This window comes from Oncorhynchus mykiss, chromosome 17 (assembly GCF_057628025.1).
Source record: "Oncorhynchus mykiss isolate SJ-2025 chromosome 17, ASM5762802v1, whole genome shotgun sequence".
NCBI classification, from domain to species: Eukaryota; Metazoa; Chordata; class Actinopteri; order Salmoniformes; family Salmonidae; genus Oncorhynchus; species Oncorhynchus mykiss.
The window spans coordinates 73,943,832-73,971,034 of record NC_143038.1 but is presented as its reverse complement, the minus strand read 5'-3'; the positions used below and the strand labels follow the sequence as shown (position 1 = coordinate 73,971,034).

Here is a 27,203-nt window from a genome sequence, read left to right as displayed (position 1 = left end):
GAGCGAGGGAGTTAGGAGAGAGGGAGTTAGGAGTTAGGAGAGGGGGAGTTAGGAGTTAGGAGCGAGGGAGTTAGGAGTTAGGAGAGGGGGAGTTAGGAGTTAGGAGCGAGGGAGTTAGGAGCGAGGGAGATAGGAGCGGGGGAGTTAGGAGTTAGGAGGGAGGGAGATAGGAGCGAAATTGATAGGAGCGAGGGAGTTAGGAGCGGGGGAGTTAGAAGTGAGGAGTTAGGAGTTAGGAGAGGGGGAGTTAGAAGTGAGGAGTTAGGAGCGGGGGAGTTAGGAGTTAGGAGACGGGGAGTTAGGAGCGAGGGAGTTAGGAGTTAGGAGAGGGGGAGTTAGGAGTTAGGAGCGAGGGAGTTAGGAGTTAGGAGAGGGGGAGTTAGGAGTTAGGAGCGAGGGAGTTAGGAGCGAGGGAGATAGGAGCGGGGGAGTTAGGAGTTAGGAGAGGGGGAGTTAGGAGTTAGGAGCGAGGGAGTTAGGAGTTAGGAGAGGGGGAGTTAGGAGTTAGGAGCGAGGGAGTTAGGAGCGAGGGAGATAGGAGCGGGGGAGTTAGGAGTTAGGAGAGGGGGAGTTAGGAGAGGGGGAGTTAGGAGAGGAGGAGATAGGAGTTAGGAGAGGGGGAGTTAGGAGTGGGGGAGAGGAGCGAGGGAGATAGGAGGGGGGGAGTTAGGAGTTAGGAGCGAGGGAGTTAGGAGGGGGAGATAGGATCGAGGAGCGGGGGAGTTAGGAACGGGGGAGTTAGGAGCGGGGGAGTTAGGAGGGGGGGAGATAGGAGGGGGGGAGTTAGGAGCGGGGGAGTTAGGAGGAGGGGAGATAGGAGGGGGGAGTTAGGAGCGGGGGGGTTAGGAGGGGGGGAGTTAGGAGGGGGGAGATAGGAGGGGGGGAGTTAGGAGTGGGGGAGTTAGGAGGGGGGGAGATAGGAGGGGGGAGTTAGGAGCGGGGGAGTTAGGAGAGGGGAGATAGGAAGGGGGGAGTTAGGAGGGGGGGAGTTAGGAGCGGGGGAGTTAGGGGGGGGATAGGAGGGGGGGAGTTAGGAGGGGGGGAGTTAGGAGCGGGGGAGATAGGAGCGAGGAGTTAGAAGTTAGGAGAGGGGGAGTTAGGAGTTAGGAGCGAGGGAGATAGGAGGGGGGGAGTTAGGAGGGGGGGAGTTAGGAGGGGGGAGTTAGGAGCGAGGAGTTAGGAGCGAGGGAGTTAGGAGGGGGGGAGTTAGGAGGGGGGAGTTAGGAGATAGGAGCGAGGGAGATAGGAGCGAGGGAGATAGGAGCGGGGGAGTTAGGAGCGAGGAGTTAGGAGCGAGGGAGTTAGGAGGGGGGGAGTTAGGAGGGGGGAGTTAGGAGGGGGGAGTTAGGGGCGAGGAGTTAGGGGCGAGGAGTTAGGAGAAAGGAGTGAGGAGTTAGGAGTGAGGAGTTAGAAGCGAGGAGTTAGAAGCGAGGAGTTAGGAGTGAGGAGTTAGAAGCGAGCAGTTACAGAATATTGCAGTAGGACTGGTTGTTGCATTCAAGACAATGATGGAAATCTGTGTGTGTGTGTGTGTGTGTGTGTGTGTGTGTGTGTGTGTGTGTGCTAATCTGCAGGAGCAGAAGCAGAGAAAACAGTTTGCCATGTTCCCTTTAAGGCAAGGGGATGACAATAGAATTGAGCTTTAAAATAACCAGGGAAAGATAGTCTTCCCCCTTTCTCATTGAGTTGTGGTGGGAGGCGGTCTACAAGACTAACTCCATTGAAACAGCTGCTTTGTTTAGTGTGTACTGGCCTACAGACAGATACAGTGGGAAGGTTTTAGACATGCCATGGAGGAGTGAAGAGGCCCGAGGGCAACGCAACAGAGACTACAGATGGATGGGTGGATTACTGCAACTTTAAAAGCTCTCTCTCTCTCTCTCTCTCTCTCTCTCTCTCTCTCTCTCTCTCTCTCTCTCTCTCTCTCTCTCTCTCTCTCTCTCTCTCTCTCTCTCTCTCTCTCTCTCTCTCTCTCTCTCTCTCTCTCTCTCTCTCTCTCTCTCTCTCTCTCTCTCTCTCTCTCTCTCTCTCTCTGAAAACAAAACTGTGTTTTTGCAAACAAACTATTCCCTTTGAAAAAACACAATCATATTTATTTTAACATTTTATTTGTTGTATTTTTGTTCTCTAAAAGGCTGTAAAATTGCCCAAGGTTTTGGAGAAGGAGAACACACATTTCTGTGAGTGCTGTCTGCTAGTGCTTCGAAAAGTAGCTATGACAAAAACACGTTAGGCTTTCACTTCAGAAAACACGTTAGACTTTCACTTCAGAAAACACGTTAGGCTTTCACTTCAGAAAACACGTTAGACTTTCACTTCAGAAAACACGTTAGGCTTTCACCTCAGAAAACACGTTAGGCTTTCACTTCAGAAAACACGTTAGGCTTTCACTTCAGAAAACACGTTAGACTTTCACTTCAGAAAACACGTTAGGCTTTCACTTCAGAAAACACGTTAGACTTTCACTTCAGAAAACACGTTAGGCTTTCACCTCAGAAAACACGTTAGGCTTTCACTTCAGAAAACACGTTAGGCTTTCACCTCAGAAAACACGTTAGGCTTTCACTTCAGAAAAGACGTTAGGCTTCACCTCAGAAAACATCACAAGTGGAACTACAGCAGAAGGCCTTTTAATGTAGAAAACACACCTGGTTTGTTTGAACTGGGAGAGAGGCCACAACCTGCCCTAGCTAGCAGGAAATGTGTGTGTGTGTGTGTGTGTGTGTGTGTGTGTGTGTGTGTGTGTGTGTGTGTGTGTGTGTGTGTGTGTGTGTGTGTGTGTGTGTGTGTGTGTGTGTGTGTGTGTGTGTGTGTGTGTGTGAAATGGAATGCTTTGGGGCGAGCTGAAGAGAACAAACTTAACATTTCTGAACTGCCAAAGAGTCCACGTGGATAGCTATCCGGTACTCTGACAGAAAAGACCCCTCTGAGAACACAGAAATATGGTATAGGATACACATTATAGGCTGGGTGGTGAACTGTGTCCTTGTTGTTAGGCATCAAAGTGTTACGTGATATCTGAAACTATTATACTGATATGAACCTAGTAGTTAGATCTCTGTGCAACCTAGTAGATCGATCTCTGTGTAACCTAGTAGTTAGATCACTGTGCAACCTAGTAGGTCGATCTCTGTGTAACCGAATAGGTTAGATCTCTGTGTAACCTAGTAGCTTAGATCTCTGTGTAACCTAGTAGCTTAGATCTCTGTGTAACCTAGTAGGTCGATCTCTGTGTAACCTAGTAGGTCGATCTCTGTGTAACCTAGTAGGCTGATCTCTGTGTAACCTAGTAGTTAGATCTCTGTGTAACCTAGTAGTTCGATATCTGTGTAACCTAGTAGCTTAGATCTCTGTGTAACCTAATAGGTTAGATCTCTGTGTAGCCTAGTAGTTAGATCTCTGTGTAACCTAGTAGGTCGATCTCTGTGGAACCTAGTAGTTAGATATCTGTGTAACCTAGTAGTTAGATCTCTGTGTGACCTAGTAGTTAGATATCTGTGTAACCTAGTAGTTAGATCTTTGTGAAACCTAATAGGTTAGATCTATGTGTAACCGAATAGGTTATATCTCTGTGTAACCTAGTAGCTTAGATATCTGTGTAACCTAGTAGTTAGATATCTGTGTAACCTAATAGGTTAGATCTCTGTGTAACCTAATAGGTTAGATCTCTGTGTAGCCTAGTAGCTTAGATCTCTGTGTAACCTAGTAGCTTAGATCTCTGTGTAACCTAGTAGTTAGATCTCTGTGTAACCTAATAGGTTAGATCTCTGTGTAACCTAATAGGTTAGATCTCTGTGTAGCCTAGTAGCTTAGATCTCTGTGTAACCTAGTAGTTAGATCTCTGTGTAGCCTAGTAGTTAGATCTCTGTGTAACCTAGAAATTAGATCTCTGTGTAACCTAATAGGTTAGATCTCTGTGTAACCGAATAGGTTAGATCTCTGTGTAACCTAGTAGCTTAGATCTCTGTGTAACCTAGTAGTTAGATCTCTGTGTAACCTAATAGGTTAGATCTCTATGTAGCCTAGTAGCTTAGATCTCTGTGTAACCTAGTAGTTAGATCTCTGTGTAACCTAATAGGTTAGATCTCTGTGTAACCTAATAGGTTAGATCTCTGTGTAGCCTAGTAGTTAGATCATTTGACACAATAATCTATGTTCAGTGCCAGACACAAACACTAAGAGAGAAAACAACCCAGTCTAAAAACTAAATGTAATGTAGCTAGGCTAAGCACCACAGCCTTTAGCTGCGTGCAGACTACATCGTTATTCTGCTACTGTAACAATGCTTCTTGTAAGGGTTGAAGAGACAACCTCTGTGTCTGTAGATGTGGTACATCTGGGAAGCAGACATGATGTGTGATGTGTCACTAGAGTGGCCACGGTCTTAGCCATCATAATAGCTGAGGTGCTAATGTCCTATCGCCACTAATCAAACAAGGTCTCTGTCGTCGCACATCGGATGTGCTGCTTCAGTCGCCAGAGTCAGGGTCAACTCTGCCTGGCAGCCAGCCCTAGTTTACACACCCACCCCCAGCCCTGGCTTCCAGGTTACACACCCACCCCACCCCCAGCCCTAGTTTACACACTCACCCCCAGCCCTGGCTTCCAGGTTACACACCCACCCCACCCCCATCCCTGGTTTACACACCCACCCCTAGCCCTGGTTTACACACCCACCCCTAGCCCTGGTTTACACACCCACCCCTAGCCCTGGTTTACACACCCACACCCAGCCCTGGTTTACACACCCACCCCTAGCCCTGGTTTACACACCCACCCCCAGCCCTGGTTTACACACCCACCCCTAGCCCTGGTTTACACACCCAACCCCAGCCCTGGTTTACACACCCACCCCTAGCCCTGGTTTACACACCCACCCCTAGCCCTGGTTTACACACCCAATCCCAGCCCTGGTTTACACACCCACCCCTAGCCCTGGTTTACACACCCACCCCTAGCCCTGGTTTACACACCCAACCCCAGCCCTGGTTTACACACCCACCCCTAGCCCTGGTTTACACACCCACCCCTAGCCCTGGTTTACACACCCACCCCCAGCCCTGGTTTACACACCCACCCCTAACCCTGGTTTACACACCCACCCCTAGCCCTGGTTTACACACCCACCCCTAGCCCTGGCAATGCCCACCAACACAGGCTAGTCAAATCAGTAGGAAGACCACCCCCCCCCCAGTAAATGGTTGTGAGTCAGCTATACAGGGATAGTGTCTTTCTAAGATTTAAACATTACACCACCTTCCTTCCAGGTGAAAATCAATCTAGACATTTCAATCCTTTGAACGTCACTCTGTCTCTCCAACGTAAGCAAGAAAGGCCTCAACCTAGCGCTGCGCGGTGCAGTTCGGTGAGTCATCTCAGGCAGCATTGTGACTACTGATGTTTTGATTGAAGGAATGCGTGTTGTCATCTGCGTTCTGTGAGGAGGCTTTCACAGTAAACACAGGGCCCGTTCTGTCTGACCTTCACTAACCTAACATAACAGAGACAAAAAAAAAGAAAAAGTAAAAACCTTTCTTTCTGGTCCTGAAGAGACAAACAAACGGGTGTGTATCTCTTCTCCAATCCACTAAATGTGGAGTTAAGGTGGAGTGTCGCCTTGGTAACGTCGCACCACAGACTCTCTTTAACACCCGAATCATCACTAGCTCTTTTAAACTGATGCATGCTGGGTCTTTCTCTGTGTCTGGTGTGTCCGGACGAAAGCCTTCACTTAGGCTGTGTCAATGTGTGAGTGTGTTTGAACCAATAGAGGACTGTGTGTATGTGCGTGTCTGTCCACGCGTGCGTAGCCTATGTGTATGTTGGGGGGAGGGGAGGGGAGGGGAGGGGGGGGGTGACAACGAATCACTGAGTAAAGTAAAACTCTCAAATAGAGGACATTGTTCCTCGTTTTAAGTGTAAAGAGACACAGGTCAGTGTGAAAGCAGAGCTGTTTAACTGTGAGAAGTAGCATAGCCTGGTCCTCTGCTGCCCCATCTCTATTGACGAGGCAACGTACCAAACGGGACTCTATTTCACTTTACAGCGCCATTGGGATGGAAGCAGAGGCTCATGTCTGCCAGGTGGAAGATGACATTGCTTAGCCCCCACCAGAGAACAGAGAATGAGCTGGTCTATACTACTCAACCTACCAACGGTCCCAATAATAGAATATAACTTTATTGTCCATCCAGGATAGAGTTACACGATAGTTACACCCCAGGCTATCTTCTCCCCCAGGCTAGACTGGCCCCGGGCTTAGCCGTCCCCAGGCTATCTTATCCCCCAGGCTAGACTGGCCCAGGGCTAAGCCGTCCACAGGCTATCTTATCCCCCAGGCTAGACTGGCCCAGGGCTAAGCCGTCCACAGGCTATCTTATCCCCCAGGCTAGACTGGCCCAGGGCTAAGCCGTCCCCAGGCTATCTTATCCCCCAGGCTAGACTGGCCCAGGGCTAAGCCGTCCCCAGGCTATCTTATCCCCCAGGCTAGACTGGCCCAGGGCTAAGCCGTCCCCAGGCTATCTTATCCCCCAGGCTAGACTGGCCCAGGGCTAAGCCGTCCCCAGGCTATCTTATCCCCCAGGCTAGACTTGCCCTGAGCTAGTTTAGCATGTGTTCACACAAGCATTTGTTAGCCCTGGGCTAAGTATTCACACTGGTATTCCAAAGCCCTAGAATAAACGGACAAACAAAACAGCCGACATGTTATCTCTGACACATGACCACTGTTCTAAACAAGAAGGTATGTATTAAGACGTGAAGTCCTCTGCTTCTGGCCTGGCAATCGATTTCCAACAGTGACGGTTTGTATAAACCTTGCTGTTTACCTGTCCAACATCAGAAAGAAATGTTTCACTTTTATTTTTCTTATGTTGATCTCGCCCCTGTACAGAGAATGCTGTCAACAGTATTATTATCATGGATTATTAAAATTAAATGTCAATGGAAAAGCTATGAAAACAGAGGGAAATGGAGCGTTTTCTGCCCTTCCAGCTGTAGAGTTTGTAGCTTTAGTTTTTTTTTTTAAAGTGAGAAGACATTAGCCAGCCTGCATAGCAACCACTTTTGTAAGTCATAGCAACCACTTTTGTAAGGCATAGCAACCACTTTTGTAAGTCATAGCAACCACTTTTGTAAGTCATAGCAACCACTTTTGTAAGTCATAGCAACCACTTTTGTAAGTCATAGCAACCAATGTTTTCGCACAAATTAAAACATTTTGGTTTCTGTCCTCAAAATGGAAGGATTAGATGATATAAATTGACTTATCAAACATAATGAATAAAACGTATTATAGCCATCACCAGCAAAATGCACACAACGTATTATAGCCATCACCAGCATAATGCACACAACGTATTATAGCCATCACCAGCATAATGCACACAACGTATTATAGCCATCACCAGCATAATGCACACAACGTATTATAGCCATCACCAGCATAATGCACACAACGTATTATAGCCATCACCAGCATAATGCACACAACGTATTATAGCCATCACCAGCATAATGCACACAACGTATTATAGCCATCACCAGCATAATGCACACAACGTATTATAGCCATCACCAGCATAATGCACACAACGTATTATAGCCATCACCAGCATAATGCACACAACGTATTATAGCCATCACCAGCATAATGCACACAACGTATTATAGCCATCACCAGCATAATGCACACAACGTATTATAGCCATCACCAGCATAATGCACACAACGTATTATAGCCATCACCAGCATAATGCACACAACGTATTATAGCCATCACCAGCATAATGCACACAACGTATTATAGCCATCACCAGCATAATGCACACAACGTATTATAGCCATCACCAGCATAATGCACACAACGTATTATAGCCATCACCAGCATAATGCACACAACGTATTATAGCCATCACCAGCATAATGCACACAACGTATTATAGCCATCACCAGCATAATGCACACAACGTATTATAGCCATCACCAGCATAATGCACACAACGTATTATAGCCATCACCAGCATAATGCACACAACGTATTATAGCCATCACCAGCATAATGCACACAACGTATTATAGCCATCACCAGCATAATGCACACAACGTATTATAGCCATCACCAGCATAATGCACACAACGTATTATAGCCATCACCAGCATAATGCACACAACGTATTATAGCCATCACCAGCATAATGCACACAACGTATTATAGCCATCACCAGCATAATGCACACAACGTATTATAGCCATCACCAGCATAATGCACACAACGTATTATAGCCATCACCAGCATAATGCACACAACGTATTATAGCCATCACCAGCATAATGCACACAACGTATTATAGCCATCACCAGCATAATGCACACAACGTATTATAGCCATCACCAGCATAATGCACACAACGTATTATAGCCATCACCAGCATAATGCACACAACGTATTATAGCCATCACCAGCATAATGCACACAACTTATTATAGCCATCACCAGCATAATGCACACAACGTATTATAGCCATCACCAGCATAATGCACACAACGTATTATAGCCATCACCAGCATAATGCACACAACGTATTATAGCCATCACCAGCATAATGCACACAACGTATTATAGCCATCACCAGCATAATGCACACAACGTATTATAGCCATCACCAGCATAATGCACACAACGTATTATAGCCATCACCAGCATAATGCACACAACGTATTATAGCCATCACCAGCATAATGCACACAACGTATTATAGCCATCACCAGCATAATGCACAACGTATTATAGCCATCACCAGCATAATGCACACAACGTATTATAGCCATCACCAGCATAATGCACACAACGTATTATAGCCATCACCAGCATAATGCACACAACGTATTATAGCCATCACCAGCATAATGCACACAACGTATTATAGCCATCACCAGCATAATGCACACAACGTATTATAGCCATCACCAGCATAATGCACACAACGTATTATAGCCATCACCAGCATAATGCACACAACGTATTATAGCCATCACCAGCATAATGCACACAACGTATTATAGCCATCACCAGCATAATGCACACAACGTATTATAGCCATCACCAGCATAATGCACACAACGTATTATAGCCATCACCAGCATAATGCACACAACGTATTATAGCCATCACCAGCATAATGCACACAACGTATTATAGCCATCACCAGCATAATGCACACAACGTATTATAGCCATCACCAGCATAATGCACACAACGTATTATAGCCATCACCAGCATAATGCACACAACGTATTATAGCCATCACCAGCATAATGCACACAACGTATTATAGCCATCACCAGCATAATGCACACAACGTATTATAGCCATCACCAGCATAATGCACACAACGTATTATAGCCATCACCAGCATAATGCACACAACGTATTATAGCCATCACCAGCATAATGCACACAACGTATTATAGCCATCACCAGCATAATGCACACAACGTATTATAGCCATCACCAGCATAATGCACACAACGTATTATAGCCATCACCAGCATAATGCACACAACGTATTATAGCCATCACCAGCATAATGCACACAACGTATTATAGCCATCACCAGCATAATGCACACAACGTATTATAGCCATCACCAGCATATGTAAATTCAGTGAAAGTGCTGCTTTTGTGATTGAACACATTCTCGGTGTTGTTTTCACACCGGCTATTTTGGCACCGTGTGTTTTTTTTAGGGCTAACCCTGCTCCAGAGCACAGCCTGCTAGCACCGGGCTAAAGTTGGTGCTATCCCACTTTACAATGTACAAGTGTGATCACACTCGCTTAAGCCCTGGGCTAAGGTGCAGTGTGGAACGTGCCTATTAAAAAGCAAAAAGATGAAAGCAGCGTTGTTCCTTGTTTGGACCAAAATCGGGGTTTGACTGCATGACCTAACAGAACAGCATGCAAACTAATAGTGACTAAGAGAAAAGAGGAGGGGCTGAGCTGTTTGAGTGACAGGGGGGCGGGGCTTGGTGTGTTTTGGGGAAGTAGCCGCAAGAGAAGAGAAGAAAAAAAAGAGTCAACTAATAAAAATTTACTTTACGTTAGAACATGTTGAATGTGATAAGGATGTCTTGGGATAAGGATATCTTGGGATAAGGATATCTTGGGATAAGATGAGGCCCAGAATCACACAACTACCCGCCCTGACACCCCTCCTGATACCCCCTCCTAACAAACCTCTTCCTCCTGACACCCCCTCCTCCTGACACCCTCCTCCTCCTGACACCCCCCCCCCTCCTTTACACCCCCCCCCCCCCTGACACCCTCCTCCTCCTGACACCCCCCCTCCTTACACCCCCCTCCTCCTGACACCCTCCTCCTCCTAACACCACCCCCCTCCTCCTGACACCTCCCCTCCTGACCCCCCCCCCCCCCCCCCCTCATGACACCTAGTTCAACACACACACACTCATCCACTTCAACAAACAGGGCCATTCAGAGACATCAAAAAGCACCTCTATGCATTGCCTGTGTGCAGTGCTGTGGAATTAAACATCTCACTACACGACTCCTGTTGAGCTTGTCACTGTTGACAGAGGCTCGTGGTAAAAGCTGCTCTCAGTTAAAGAATATTAGTTATGGCGGATTATCTATAGAGAGAATTATGAGATCAGATAATATAGGATAAGATGGTTGTAATGACTCCTAAACACACAATCAGGACGTTACACACAGACACAACGACAATAGACGAGAATGACACAGATCGAGCATATGTCTGCTTTAACAACTAGCCACTTCTTACAGATACCGTATGGAAGTTTAGCCTAGTTAGCTAGGCTAATTGTTTACGTCAAAATGTTGGGGTTTGAGTGTTGACTGCATGCTTCAATAGACCTTTCAGAGTTGTGTAGCTTTTGTTATTCTATAAAAGAAGCAGGATGAATCATAAAAAACAAGAGAACAATTGTAGATGTCTGAAAATGCTTTATCCACATTTTTGTTAAGTGGGAGACAAAGAAAGTCTTCTGTCAGATTGATGTCTCAACTATGGTTGAGTAGGCCTCAGCCTACTTTTACGGCTACAATGAACACACTGTTTGGAACATCAGAGCAAATGCAAACTATTGCTGTTTCAGCCAATAGCGGTCCCGCCTTTGTGCTTAGTCTGCCTATAAAAAAAAAAGCACACTGTCCACTAATCATTTTGAAAAAGGTATTGAATAAACCTAAGTTAAGGTATTAAAAAAAAACATGTAAAAATGTTTTGAAGGAATATTGATTAGCAGAGACAGATACAAAATAAAAAAATCTATAAAATGCCTTGGCCATAAACTGTTTAGCCTACAGTACAAAGTAAACAACAACATGTAAACAACAAAAAACAATATGTCTACATCAGGCCTTGGAAAACAAACCAGTAGGGATAGGGACAATAGAAGCATCACAATATTTTTTCCCCCCCCATGGCTAAAAAGACAAATATGAAGCAGAGCAAACTATTTGTTCCGTTAAAAACCTGCTGTATGATGTAGAATATTGTCTGTAGATTGGAAAAGGCTGACAAAATAATGATGTCTGTTTCCAACATTAGGGCTGTTTTTCTTTGACTTGGGGGGGTGGGGGTGGGGGTGGGGGGGGGGGGTGTATATGGTTACATATCAGGATATTTTTGACGATATATCGTATCGTTTTGACAATATCGCAATATTATTTTTGTGACAGTTGGATGTGTCTGAAACAAAACATTTTTCCTTCATAGCTTGTTCTCCGTTTTCTTTTTAAAATAGGGAGATAATTAGTTTGCAGCCATTTTATTTCCACGATTGATCATTTTCTCATGGCTCTCGCTCTCTCTTGTCCATCTGCAGCAGACATATGCTTAGCATGTTAGTATGTTCAGAACATCGAATCGCAATGAAATCACAGTAATCGCAATACATATAGAATCGTGAGGTCCCTACTGTTTTCTTAAAGAAGTCACGTTCACTGCATGTTTTGTTTCCTTGCTACGATACTAACGAGTATCCCAATACTGGTATCGTCCCGGCCCTACAAACAAGTCTGTCTGTGCACCATTTGAAAAGTCCTATTACCTACAGAACGAATTCTATTACCTACAGAACGAGTCCTATTACCTACAGAACGGGTCCTACAGAACTAGTCCTATCCTAACCTACAGAATGAGTCCTATTACCTACAGAACTAGTCCTATCCTAACCTACAGAACGAGTCCTATTACCTACAGAACTAGTCCTATCCTAACCTACAGAACGAGTCCTATTACCTACAGAACGAGTCCAATATTACTTACAGAACTAGTCATATCCTAACCTACAGAACGAGTCCTATTACCTACAGAACTAGTCATATCCTAACCTACAGAACAAGTCCTATTACCTACAGAACGAGTCCAATATTACTTACAGAACTAGTCATATCCTAACCTACAGAATGATTCATATTACCTACAGAACTAGTCATATCCTAACCTACAGAACAAGTCCTATTACCTACAGAACGAGTCCTATTACCTACAGAACGACTCCTATTACCTACAGAACGAGTCCTATTATCTACAGAACGAGTCCTATTACCTACAGAACTAGTCCTATCCTAACCTACAGAACGAGTCCTACTACCTATACAACGAATCCTATTATCTATAGAACGAGTCCTATTACCTACAGAACGGGTACTATTACCTACAGAACTAGTCCCATTCTGACCTACAGAACGAGTCCTATTATCCACAGAACAAGTCCTATCCTACAGAACGAGTCCTATTATCCACAGAACAAGTCCTATCCTACAGAACGAGTCCTATTATCTACAGAACAAGTCCTATTACCTACAGAACGAGTCATATTAAAGAACAGAACTAGTCCTATCCTAACCTACAGAACGAGTCCTATTACCTACAGAACTAGTCCTATCCTAACCTACAGAACGAGTCCTATTACCTACAGAACTAGTCCTATCCTAACCTACAGAACGAGTCCTATTACCTACAGAACTAGTCCTATCCTAACCTACAGAACGAGTCCTATTACCTACAGAACTAGTCCTATCCTAACCTACAGAACGAGTCCTATTACCTACAGAACTAGTCCTATCCTAACCTACAGAAAGAGTCATATTATCTACAGAACTCCAGTTTGAATCCTCCTTTTAAATCAATACAACATGTTTTACCTAGAAGCATCGAGGCGGCAGGTAGCCTAGCGGTTAGAGCGTTAGACCAGTAACCGAGAATCTGTCGATATGCACTTGAGAAAGGCACTTAGACCTAACCCTAATTGCCCAAGGGTTGTCATTGATAATGGCAGACCCTGGCAGTCACACCACTCTCTGAGGGTGTCTCAGGGAGAGGTAATGCATGCAACAACCAACCAAACAAACAAAACATTTCCAATTCACACATACGTATTAATACACACTTGTGCATGTGCGAAATCAGACAAATATAAGAACCCACTATTATGTAATTATATAAAGGGTTCGGGTAGAATGTATATTTATTTTTTTCACCCAACAAAATGACCTTCAAGGAACCCTTTTAGTTGGAAGAATACAGCTACGGTACCTTTTCAAACTATCACTAAAGTTGTACAACTTTATGTTCTGAAAAGAGTGAGGGAAAAAGGGGATGCAAGTACTTCCACATTATCACAGGTGGAGCTACATTTGTACATTTGTTGCTATTGCTTCACTTTCCTACTGAAATGTCCGAATCTTCCTTCTTTTCCTTCTGGATCCAGTAGCTTTGTTGTTTTCTTTTGCTTCACTGCAACACCGCAGACTGATCATTAAAGGGGCATGCATGACTCGCTCCTAAACCTTTCCCCGTACCATTTAAGACAACCCACCGCAGGTTATTTACAGGCAACAGAGCAGGAACATGTAGGTTAGGCTCCAGACGCAGCTGAAGTGTGGACTATTACACAGCCCTGTGTGTACTTCAGCAGATGAAGGCAGTGAACCAAATAGCACACTATATCGTATATAGTGCACTACTTTAGAATGGGACCTTGGTCAATAGTAGTGCACTATATAGGGAATAGGGTGGTATTTGGGACGCATTGAGAAAGTGGTGCTGCCTAAGAAGACCGCTGCTACCGCTCACAGGAAGATAAAACAAGACAACAGCTGCTACCTCTCACAGGAAGATAAAACAAGACAGCAGCTGCTACCTCTCACAGGAAGATAAAACAAGACGACAGCTGCTACTTCTCACAGGAAGATAAAACAAGACGACAGCTGCTACCGCTCACAGAAAGATAAAACAAGACAACAGCTGCTACCGCTCACAGGAAGATAAAACAAGACGACAGCTGCTACCGCTCACAGGAAGATAAAACAAGACGACAGCTGCTACCGCTCACAGGAAGATAAAACAAGACGACCGCTGCTACCTCTCACAGGAAGATAAAACAAGACGACAGCTGCTACCTCTCACAGGAAGATAAAACAAGACGACAGCTGCTACCGCTCACAGGAAGATAAAACAAGACAACAGCTGCTACCGCTCACAGAAAGATAAAACAAGATGACAGCTGCTACTTCTCACAGAAAGATAAAACAAGACGACAGCTGCTACCTCTCACAGGAAGATAAAACAAGACGACAGCTACTACTTCTCACAGGAAGATAAAACAAGACAACAGCTACTACTTCTCACAGGAAGATAAAACAAGACAACAGCTGCTACTTCTCACAGAAAGATAAAACAAGACGACAGCTGCTACCGCTCACAGGAAGATAAAACAAGACAACAGCTGCTACTTCTCACAGAAAGATAAAACAAGACAACAGCTGCTACTTCTCACAGAAAGATAAAACAAGACGACAGCTGCTACCTCTCACAGGAAGATAAAACAAGATGACAGCTGCTACCTCTCACAGAAAGATAAAACAAGACGACAGCTGCTACCTCTCACAGAAAGATAAAACAAGACGACAGCTGCTACCTCTCACAGAAAGATAAAACAAGACGACAGCTGCTACCTCTCACAGGAAGATAAAACAAGACGACAGCTGCTACCTCTCACAGGAAGATAAAACAAGATGACAGCTGCTACCTCTCACAGGAAGATAAAACAAGACAACAGCTGCTACCGCTCACAGAAAGATCCAGGCTGCATCACATCCGGCCACATATTACTACATGATGTACTAGGGTAATGGAGAGGTGGTACTACTATATTACTACATGATGTACTAGGGTAATGGAGAGGTGGTACTACTATATTACTACATGATGTACTAGGGTCATGGAGAGGTGGTACTACTATATTACTACATGATGTACTAGGGTCATGGAGAGGTGGTACTACTATATTACTACATGATGTATTAGGGTCATGGAGAGGTGGTACTACTATATTACTACATGATGTACTAGGGTCATGGAGAGGTGGTACTACTATATTACTACATGATGTACTAGGGTCATGGAGAGGTGGTACTACTATATTACTACATGATGTACTAGGGTCATGGAGAGGTGGTACTACTATATTACTACATGATGTACTAGGGTCATGGAGAGGTGGTACTACTATATTACTACATGATGTACTAGGGTCATGGAGAGGTGGTACTACTAATCTGTGTGCTGTTTGCAAGTGAGACATTTACTGTGGTCCGAACGGCAGTCTATTCCCTACTACATAAAGCACTACTTTTGACCAGAGCCCCCTGTGTGTTGTAAAGGGAATAGGGGTGCTGTTTGGGACTTGTGCACTGTTTTCAGTGTCCAGAATGCATTCCAAGTCTCTACTAAAAGCACTTCCCATTGATTATTTAATTACAGCGCAGCTCTGAGGCACTACATCAATGTTGTTTCATCAAATAGTGAAGGTATAGAAATGAATGGCCAAACCAAATACCTTATCTTGTTTCCAGATGTAAAAAACAAAACACAGAAAGTGGAGAGCCACAAACCAATAAATAAATTTAAAAAATGTAAACATCTGAAAATAGGACAAGAGGACATAATTGTATAAACGTCTTGTCTCTCAATATATAACCTAGCGTAGCAAACGTAGAAGAAACACCTGAAAATAGATCCCCTACATACATACTGGTCTTGACGACAAGGAGAAGAAAAATAAAAACTGTTGTGGGAGTTTCTCTTCTGCATTGTTCAACCAATCCGGTAAATGTGGAGGAGGAGTTAAGATGGAAGTGTTGCCATTTATTTTTTTATTTTTTTCACTCACCAAGTAAGGAGATTTTGTTTAGAGTGTCAATGAAAGTGTCGAATTTGGTTAACCCCCCCAAAAAATGTATAGCTTATTCGCTATGTGTGACTTATTTGATCTAATAGAATATTCGTAATGATTAGGATGTTACGGGTTGTACTGATATAAGTAGGACATGTTACATCCCGGAAACTTTAAGAAAAAAAAAAACATTATATATCGGAGTTGTACCTGGTTGTCACTTGTTACCACAGCCACAAACTCATAAACCCCGCCTATTTCTACAATTGATCTTCTTAAAATGTATTTTTTTTTTAACTATTCGGCAAAGGCTAGTTGTTCATTATTATAAACTGGGGGTTTTCAAGCCCTGAATGCTGATTGGCTGACAGCCGGAGACACAGTATATTGGGGAGGCAGGGTAGCCTAGTGGTTAGAGCTATTGGACTAGTTACCGAAAGGTTGAAAGTTCAAATCCCCGAGATGACAAAGTACAAATCTGTCGTTCTGCCCCTGAACAGGCAGTTAACCCACTAGGCCGTCATTGAAAATAAGAGTTTGTTCTTAACTGACTTGCCTAGTTAAATAAAAATATCATACCATTGGAATCACTTTTTTTTTTTTACTGCACTAATTACATTGGTAACCAGTTTATATTAGCAATAAGGCACCTTGGGGGTTTGTGGTACATGACCAAGTATACAACGGCTATGGGCTGTATCCAGGCACTCCACAATGCGCTGTGGGTAAGACCAGCCCTTAGCTGTGGTATATTGGCCACACCCCCTCGGGCCTTATTTTAAACCCCTGAGGTGCCCTTATTGCTATTATAAACTGGTTACTAAAGTAATTGGAGCAATAAAAACAACATGTTTTGTCATACCCATGGTATATGGTCTCGTATACCACAGCTGTCAGTCAAATCAGCATTCGGGGCTGGAACCACCCGGTTTCTAAAGCTTCATTAGAAACAGCTTAAGCTTCAGAATGCAGTGCCACTCCTAACAGGCAAACCGCCAAGGTTTCAAGTATCTATGACTAAATAGGTTATGAATAATTTTGGACCAACACCTCCCAGTGAATCAGAACAATAAACAAACATACAAGGGTCTATTGGGTAATTTAAAAAATAATCTATTTATATTCCTAAGTGTTTTATTGCACCTCAGGGGAAAAACACTCAGATAGGTCATGTAAAAATACCAGAGAGACTCACACACAAATACCTCGAAAGATTTAAAAAAAACAAAAAAACAAGTGTGATGTTATCAAGATTTTTTTTTTTTTTTAAAGGACCACACAAACATATTGAAACCAAAAGGGTTTTCTAAAGAATGAAAGTGTGGTATGGTCGTAGCCTTCATAAATGTTTCCCTGACATATGGTGGTCTGTCCTCACACAGAGAGAAATCTTTTTCCGCGTCCGGGCCATACAGAGATTAGAGATACCACCCCAGCTGGAAGGTTTCAAACGTCTCCATGGAGAAGGGAGACGTGAGTCAAATATTAAAAACACATCCCCCGGTAAAAACAATTATAACACACTGTTCTTATTGAACCAAACCGTGTGGCATTTTGATGGGAATCAAACAGTAGCGGAATCGAGATAACTGCGTTACATTGTAAGATTGCAGTAAAAAATGTTACAGTGCGGTGATGCACAGAATCTAACGCATCCGGACTCATATTTTGATTCAACGTTACCAAATTGTACCCCAAACTGTTCTCTCACAACGCAAGAAAAGCCCATGTGTGCAAACAAATAGCTGTAACCTACATTAAATAAATAGCTACTGGCTCCACTAGCCTGCCTTAATGTGGAAGTGGATCTAGACACCTAATAAATGTTTTGAGCAAATCGGTGGCTATAGTGCAATAACATTGGGTAGAATAAGATCAACTAGTAGGATTTATTCATATAAACTACATCTATATGTTAAATGAAGAAGGTGGGAAAAGTATTAGTCTACTCAGCTAATCTAACCTAACATGATATAACGCATAGTTAATGTAATGAGATCTAGTAAACTATTAGACGGTATAGTAGGCTAAGGGTAAACAACATGTCCAAGGCAGGCCATGAAAAGTAGAATTGCAATAATGCTGAAATAACAAAAAGTTAAATCGCTAGCCATAACTTCACCTTGCAAATCTCACTGTACAGTCCTAGTGTTTCAGTGGGATACCGATAGAACTATAGTAACAGCATAGAAACACACGATAATCGGGTTAAATAAATAGTCCCAAAAAAACAAGTGTTATTAGCTAACTACATACAGTACGTTAGCGCATACCATCTCGTACAGTCACCACATATATCCTTGCACATATGCACCTGTTTTTAGGCCAGTTTGAGAGCCATGAAACGGGCCAGCAGCGACGTGACTAACACCGGCAGCTGCGAAGGGCAACACAGTGAGGTCTGAAATAGCAGCAGGCAGAATACAAGGTTTTAATAGCCATCTAGGAGGACCCACCTCGGACAATGCTAGATAGCTACAGACAGATATCTGGCTATGGCTTGGGCAAGTTTTGTGCCGTTCTGTAGCTTAATAAAAATGCACCAATTAGCTATCCGTATATACACTTACCCGATTGCATTCACCGAATTCACATTAGTTTGCTTGGCTAAATGTGTAAATGCTCAAACTGAATGGCATGTTGACTTGCCCGTTCCTCTCCTGTTTGTATCCACAGAAGGGAGAATAAGAATGATCGCTCTCTCCTCCTCGAGTGTTCTCCCTATTCCCAAACACTTTCACTGACAGAGCCGGCAGACTAGATCAGTAGATCCAAGAAACATCAACGCCACATAGAAGACAGGAGCAGAGATTGATTTTTATGTTGTTGTTGTTTTTTTTTAAATATGAAGCCTTTATTATATCGGAAACTGACCTTTTAATCTGTGGCATATATTATATTCCTTGAAATCCTCTTCTTTGTAGAAGGACTGAAAAGAAGAACCAGCAGCAACGACCCAGGTGAAGAGAGAGAACTCCTTCTCTGGACGTCTCCAAACAAGTATTAAAGGTGTTCCGCTGTCGTCTCTGCTAGATGGTAGTGAGTCTCCACAGGAAGCTTGTGTTCGGGTCCACCACCCCGTAGAAGCCCCCAGCCTACCCTACTAAACAAACGCACCACCGGTATTTGATTACAAGTCCTATTCTACTTGCCTTCTCTGCGCTGGTAGGTAGGCTGCTTCTGAAAATCAAGTTAACAACAAAAAAAATAATAAGAAAAACCGAAGGATAACAAGCCCAGGGCAATCACATGACGGGCTAAGTAGCAAAACCACCTCCCGGATCAGCTAGAGAGGTCTACACTCATTTAGCCAGCTCTATCCTTCCCTCCCTCTCTTTCTCTCTCTCTCTCTCTCTCTCTCTCTCTCCCTCCCTCTCTTTCTCTCTCCCTCAATCTCTTTCTCTCTCTCTCTCTCTTTCCCTGAGACGCACACAAATGTCTCCTAGCTACGTCTTTGAGCTGTGTCCGAGGAGCCAGAGCCAGCCCTTTAGGAATGAATTCTCCTCCACTCCACTGGCCTGAGTGGGAGGGAGGTAGCGCCTAGAATTACTCTGCCCCAAATTGTCTGTCCACCTTATTTCCACCGTTCTCTAAAATAGTCTGACATTAAGCAGCAGCCTAGTGGAAAATAATAATTGAGAAATATGCATAGTATTTCAGACCGTTACCACAGTGACTCAAACACATGAACATGATTAGCCTAGAATAGGATTGAATAGAATAGAATACAGTAGAATCTAATAGAATGGAAACCAAAGATCCCATTCAATTACATGTGATAATTAATAATTAATAATCCAATCGATCAGTCAACTATTGAATCAATTAAATGTATTTACCAAACCCTTTTGACAACAGTTGGCACTATTAAGAACCCAAATTAACTGCTAAATGACTATTGTTAAATTGTTAAAAACCTCTTAAGGATCAGCCCCTTTTTTAAAATGTTCTCCTAAAATGACAAATCTAAATGTCTGTAGTTCAGGCCCTGAAGCAAGGATATGCATTTGCTTGGTACCATTTGAAAGGAAACACTTTTGAAGTTTACGGAAATTTGAAAGGATTGTAGGAGAAAATAACGCATTAGATCTGGTAAAAGATAATATAAAGAAAAAAACAACATTTTTTTTATTTGTTTTGTACCATCATCTTTGCAATGCAAGAGAAAGTCCAGAATGTATTATTCCAGCCCAGGTGCAATTTACACATTGGCCACTAGATGGTAGCAGTGTATGTGCAAAGTTTATCTGATCCAATGAACCATTGCATTTCTTTTAAAAATTGTGTATCAAGGCTGCCCAAATGTGCCTAATTTGTTTATTAATAACTTTTCATGTTCAAAACTGCACTCTCCTCAAACAGTAGCATGGTATTCTTTCACTGTAATAGCTACTGTAAATTGGAAAGTGCAGTTAGATTAACAAGAATTTAAGCTTTCTGCCAATATCAGATATTTTCCTGGGAAATATTCTTGTTACTTACAACCTCATGCTAATCCCATTAGCCTACGTTAGCTCAACTGTCCCGCAGAGACAGTTCACCAATCCTATATTTATAAATATAAAATGTTTGTTGTACAGTACATATTATTGTACAGTACACAGATATATGAGCAATACAGATTTACATTTTACGGACACTCTTATACAGAGCAACTTACAGGAGCAATCAGGGTTAAGTGCCTTGCTCAAAGGCACATCAACAGATTGGTCACCTAGTCAGCTCAGGGATTTGAACCAGTGACGCTTCAATACTCTTAACCGCCCCCAGATGGCATATAACAAATATGACAAAGGAGTAGGCCTAAGTAGGATTTACTGACCACTAGCAGCCATAATTCTGACCCAATAACAGTTCTTTTTCACCATAATTCGAACCTAATAAAAGTTTTTATTCACCTTAATTCTGACCCAATCACATTTCTTATTCACCATGACTCTGATCCAATCACATATCTTATTCACCATGACTCTGATCCAATCACATTTCTTATTCACCATACAGCTGACAGCCCATGTTGTTGAGACGAGACATATTTTGGTTTAAGAAGTAAAAAATACTTATTTTAGGAGTGTGATCTGTTGGCTATTTATTTTAGTGATGTAATTTATTTCTCGCTAGCTAGTCTGTGTTGTTACTGTGCAGTCAGTCTGTGGAAATTGATTGGCTCATGTGAGCGCAAGACAATCAAAAATAATTTGATTGAGGTCGCGTTCCCCTGCTCAACCAATGATTGCGTGCAATGCCATCGACTGTGTTATCGATTGACAGATTGCCATAACATATGATGTGGTTAACGGATGTGTAAAATACAAGTCCTGGCATTGTAAGATTTGGCAGGTGTCAGCAATGCCTGAGCAGATGTTCGTGCCCTGAATCTTCTCTGGTGTTTGATGGGAATTCTTGAAAGAGTGTCTGGAGCTGAGAACATGGTATGTGATTCAAAATGATGCCATGCGCTCTGGAATCTGTGCCGGATTAACCGCAAGTAATTAGCTTTAAAACTGCAAAAATTACTCTCCGCCACATGGCAAAACGTGTAGAATTGCAGGAAATTAACTTTGTCTCTGCAGTCAAGAGGGGAGAGATTAAAGTGTTTAAGGGCCCCCCCAAAAAGGTATGGCCGGCCCTTAATCAGTTACCCAACCAAGAAAGGGCCCCCCCAGTTACCCATGTGGGCCACCTACCTCCTCTCCTCCCCCCATCTGATGATTTGCAGATCAGGCAGCATTGAGATTGGGCTCGTGTGATTGGTGATTGCTGTAAAATTATTTTTATATCTATATATACATTTCAATGTTTCTCTGCCTGGGCCCTCTACGGGCTTGGGCCCCCTACGGTCTTGGGCCCTCTACGGGCTTGGGCCCCCTACGGTCTTGGGCCCTCTACGGGCTTGGGCCCCCTACGGTCTTGGGCCCCCGGGGCTTCAGCTTCTATTAAACCGTCTTATTATTCGGGCCCTGTAAGGAATAATTTGTCATTTTCTCTGAACTAGACTGCCTGATAATGTAAATCATATCCTACAGTACAGGGGATTGCCCGCCTGTAGTTTAACATAGGCTACTGTTTCTGCTATATTATACTAATGTACTCAATCACAACGTGAGCTAGATCACATTATAATGTCATGTGTGCAGACTGCAGAGCACTTCCTGTTTAGTTTTAACAAAGGCCACCGCATTTGTCATATACCATCAGGCACAATTGTCTGTATATTATCTCAGGTGTAGGCTGGATCGTTTCTGAGGTTATGCTCAATGTTAATTCACATTAAAGGCACTGTCTCGGAGAGAGCTATGTACAGAATGTAATAATGACAAAGAATAAGATAACCTGAAGAGAAAGCAACATGTAAAGAATGCAGGTCTCACTGTGACACTGTGAACGTCAATCCAAGGCGATCCATCTGAGAGTGTCTAATAACAAGTGACCAGGAAATCTCTCCAGAGAACATTACAGTTTGCCAGACTTCAAATCCTATTATCTTGTTTGTTTTGTTGTTGTCTTTTTAAGATGCACGTATTAGTGAACAATGACTGAGTCCCAAACGGGCACACCCTATTCTCTATGTGGTTCTTTACTTTGGACCAGGTTTATAAGGCCCATAGGGAACTGGGACCCATAGGGCTCTGGTCAAACTATATAGGGTGTATGGTGGTGTTTGGGATGCATTAAAATAAAATCTGTTTTACTTCTTGAAATCTGTTACGCCTCAAGAGAATGTATTGTCACACATAAAGTGATGATTCTGTAATTCTCATTATGGGAAAATATGGTTAATAGCGCCGTATTGGAAGAGATAATATAATGAGGACTTCCTGGATGAAAGCTTTTCGTAGTATGTCAAGTTATGAATTGGCAATTTTGATGGAGAACATCATTGTATACTCAAAGACAAACCCAGGTACACACATTGACCAACAGCTGTAGGTACTGTATAAATGAACATAAACCTCATATGATCATTTGTCTTGCAGTAGCATATTATAGCCACATTATCAACCCAGACATTGCTTAATGTGTTTGAGGGTGTTCTGGTGCAAATTATAATGTATCAGACAGATATTTACATGGTCAACATCTGAGTGAAGGTGTGTGTTTTCTACTTCGAAGCATCATTGACCCAGTCAGTTAAATAGCCTCCCCAGGACATCTCAGTAAATATGCTGCCTCCCTTATTAATATTGCATCTCAACCTCATAAAAATGGGACACAAAACACTGAAAGGAGGAGGGGAACTGGGAGCAGAGAGAGAGAGGGGGGGGTGGAGAGAGAGAGAGATGAGAGAGAGAGAGAGGGGGGGTGGAGAGAGAGAGAGAGGAGAGAGAGAGAGAGAGGGGGGTGGAGAGAGAGGGGGGGGTGGGGGTTGGAGAGAGAGAGAGAGGGGGGGTGGGGAGAGAGAGAGAGAGAGAGAGGGGGGGTGGAGAGAGAGGGGGGGTGGAGAGAGAGAGAGAGAGAGGGGGGGTGGAGAGAGAGAGGGGGTGGAGAGAGAGAGAGAGAGGGGGGGGGGTGGAGAGAGAGAGAGAGGGGGGTGGGGAGAGAGAGAGAGGGGGGGTGGAGAGAGAGAGAGAGAGGGGGGGGTGGAGAGAGAGAGAGGGGGGGTGGAGAGAGAGAGAGGTTGGAGGGGATAAGAGACGAGAGAAAGGGACTGGCAGCATGAGCAGGGTGAAGGGGGAGCAGGGAGAGAGCCGGGGAATCAGGTAGAGAGAGCAGGAGCAGGAGCAGGAGGAGAGGGAGCGCAAAGAGACAGAGTGGGGGGGGGGGGGTGGAGAGCAGAGAGAGATGGCTGAGATAGATGGAGAGGAGAGAGGGGGGAAAGAGAAAGGGGAAGAACATAGAGAGAGCAGAATGAGAGAGAACCGGGGGATGCTTATAAAGGGAAGCAATCCGTGCCCAGACGTTGTCTTCCACGTGGTCACATGGTCTATGGTGGTCACATGGTCTATGGTGGTCACATGGTCTATGGTGGTCACATGGTCTATGGTGGTCACAGTGGCTAATGGATCATCAATATGCATGGAGCTGACGGATGACAGCGTCAGCAGGTTATGGGAGATAATGTAGAAGCCCTCTCATCATCGTCACTTCCTGTTGACGTGCAAGATTATTCTCGCGGGTTCAAAGGAAGTATACTGTAAATGTTGAATAATCAACCTTTTTTTTTGTTCATGGATCATCAATATGCATGGGAAAAGGACTTCAGTGGTGTCTGTTTGAGGAAGACAGAGGAAAAGGATATGTACTGTTTTATTTTGCTGCTTCTACACATGGTCTTTTAAATACGGCCTGGGTCGATATGATCACAGCATTTCCATCAACTGGGTGTTTGTCAGTTTAACTTCACCTGACATGACCCACAACTATATGCTGTATACTGCATATTAGCCCTGATCTCTCAGTCCTGCGGGGTTGTGATGTGGAAGCCTTATTTCTCGTCTTTTCCAGTCGGCATGCAGGCTTGTCTTAGCGGTCACGGACGGGTATACTGTATGATTCACATTATAGACTGATTCATATTGATTCCTCAAGGGCAATTCAATAGGGCAACCTGAGTAAATGTTCAGTTGAATGTTCAGTTTTTTGTTCCGCAAAATTTCATTCTCATCACCCTTATTCTGTATCTGATCAAGCTTGGTTACAGACAACCTAAATATTCATACATACAAACCAAATCTTTGTTGAAAATGTGTCCTCCTTGCAGGTGTATTTTACATAGATTTATTAAGCAATATGCACATGGCATGTTTTTCATGATGACAACACTACATCTTGTCTTGCTCATTGGAATAGAATCCAGGATTAGAGGTTCCAAACCCTTTCTATGTATTCCATTAGAATATAATCCAGGATTAGAGGTTCCAAGCCCTTTCCATGTATACTATTAGAATAGAATCCAGGATTAGAGGTTCCAAGCCCTTTCCATGTATACTATTAGAATAGAATCCAGGATTAGAGGTTCCAAGCCCTTTCCATGTATACTATTAGAATAGAATCCAGGATTAGAGGTTCCAAGCCCTTTCTATGTATTCCGTTAGAATAGAATCCAGGATTAGAGGTTCCAAGCCCTTTCTATGTATTCTATTAGAATAGAATCCAGGATTAGAAGTTCCAAGCCCTTTCCATTTACTCCATTAGAATAGAATCCAGGATTAGAGGTTCCAAGCCCTTTCTATGTAGTCTATTGGAATAGAATCCAGGATTAGAGATTCCAAGCCCTTTCCATGTATTCCATTAGAATATAATCCAGGATTAGAGGTTCCAAGCCCTTTCTATGTATTATATTAGAATAGAATCCAGGATTAGAGGTTCCAAGCCCTTTCTATGTATTCTATGTATATCGTCTTACTTTCCCTTTCCTGACACATTTCAGCTAGATCACAGCTTTTAGTTCCACAGTAATAATTACCGTGAACTTGTATCCAACACCTCTCCGCAGAGGTGCTGAGTTTTCTTAGATTACCACGGGTATTAACGCCTGGATTACCTTCCAATAATTACCCGAACACTTCATTCTCTACAGATCAACTTTACAGGAAGATACTCTGCCTATCTAAGTGTGATTCTCGTGGTGTAAAATGACAGTACACAGCATTTAACACGTGCTTTGAGATTTGTAACATGTTCTAGAGTGCTTCTACATCTGCATTGCTTTGCTGTTTGGGTTTTTATGGCTGGGTTTCTGTTCAGCACTTTGTGACATCGGCAAATGTAAAAAAAAAAGGGCTTCATAAATACATTTGATTGATTGATTGGCAGAGTTACAGGCTCTACTTGTGAAGGACTCTGAGAATGGTGTTAAGTGCGCCATCATGACAATTCCCTGTCAAAGGGCTCTGTTTGTTTTTTTATTAAATCTTTATTTCACCAGGTCGTCCCGTTGACGTCAAAATACTCGCTTTTCAAAAGGGATACCTGGCTTGAACTAACAGCTACGGTATTTTACAAATGGTTACAAAGTCAGTCTCACCTTCATGTTAAATCAGTCTCACCTTCATGTTAAATCAGTCTCACCTTCATGTTAAATCAGTCTCACCTTCATGTTAAATCAGTCTCACCTTCATGTTAAATCAGTCTCACCTTCATGTTAAATCAGTCTCACCTTCATGTTAAATCAGTCTCACCTTCATGTTTAATCATATGTTGCTTCAGTAACCTAATCTGCTAGTGTGAAACAGCACAGTAGAGACTTACCAGGAACAAGACTTGTAGCACTAGATAGAGACTGAGGCAGGCAGAGGTGATGTGTAGCGCAGGAGGCACCATGCAGACTGTGAACTTTGATGTAATTCCACAGCCAATGAAGTCCCCAAGGGAGTGTACCTCCCTGTCGAAGAATTTCAGATGAGGTGTCTAAAGCCAGGCGGCTACAAGTCCCACCCTACCTTAATAACAGTCCCTTAGGGCCTAGGGGCTTTAGGAAAGTTAGGGGAAAACCCCATTACTGTCACAGTAGGTACCTCTCTATCTCCACCCCCCCCCATAGGCCTCTGGGAATCAGGACAGGTCACTAAAGTCTCTCTTTGTGGAGAGAAAACGTGCAAAGTCATGTCATTGATCCTTTGTCTTGTAATTTTTTTTTTTACAAAGGACTCCTATCTATCTCCAGAGTCAGTGCTTTAGGCCATATTAGTTTGTAATCTCACAACACAGGTGTCTGACCCAGCTACCTGGGGCTGTCTACTGACCACGACCTGGGAGAGGGAAAGGTTGACATTGGCAAGGTACAAAACCAAGGAACATGAAGACGCAGGCACGCACACGCACGCACGCACACACACACACACACACAAAGGGGATCTCATCTTATTGATCTCACATTATTTTATGAAGTGATCTGTTTTTCTCCTAACAAAACAGGTGGAGAGGTTCAGGTACATTCTTAGAAGAATATAAAATGCGTAGTTAAACCATACAGGGTTTATGTCGAGAACTATGAACGGTTCCACCAGTCTTTTTAGCCTTTAAAATTATAACAAT

General features: G+C 43.4%; 1 protein-coding gene across 3 annotated transcripts in view; it reads right to left on the bottom strand.

The window, feature by feature from the left end:
• Positions 1-19,761, bottom strand: part of LOC110494819 (dystroglycan 1) — a 103,951-nt gene extending 84,190 nt beyond the window's left edge. Inside the window, exons 1-2 of one of the 3 annotated variants that reach the window (XM_036950950.2) lie at positions 18,797-18,983; positions 18,541-18,627 (exon numbers count right to left, since the gene is read on the bottom strand). The gene's annotated coding sequence lies outside the window, so the exon portion shown is untranslated. Of the gene's footprint in view, positions 1-18,540; positions 18,628-18,796; positions 18,984-19,100 lie in introns of those variants that run through there. The other 2 variants (XM_036950949.2, XM_090206498.1) reach the window with 2 other exon arrangements.
• Positions 19,762-27,203: the final 7,442 nt, after the last annotated feature.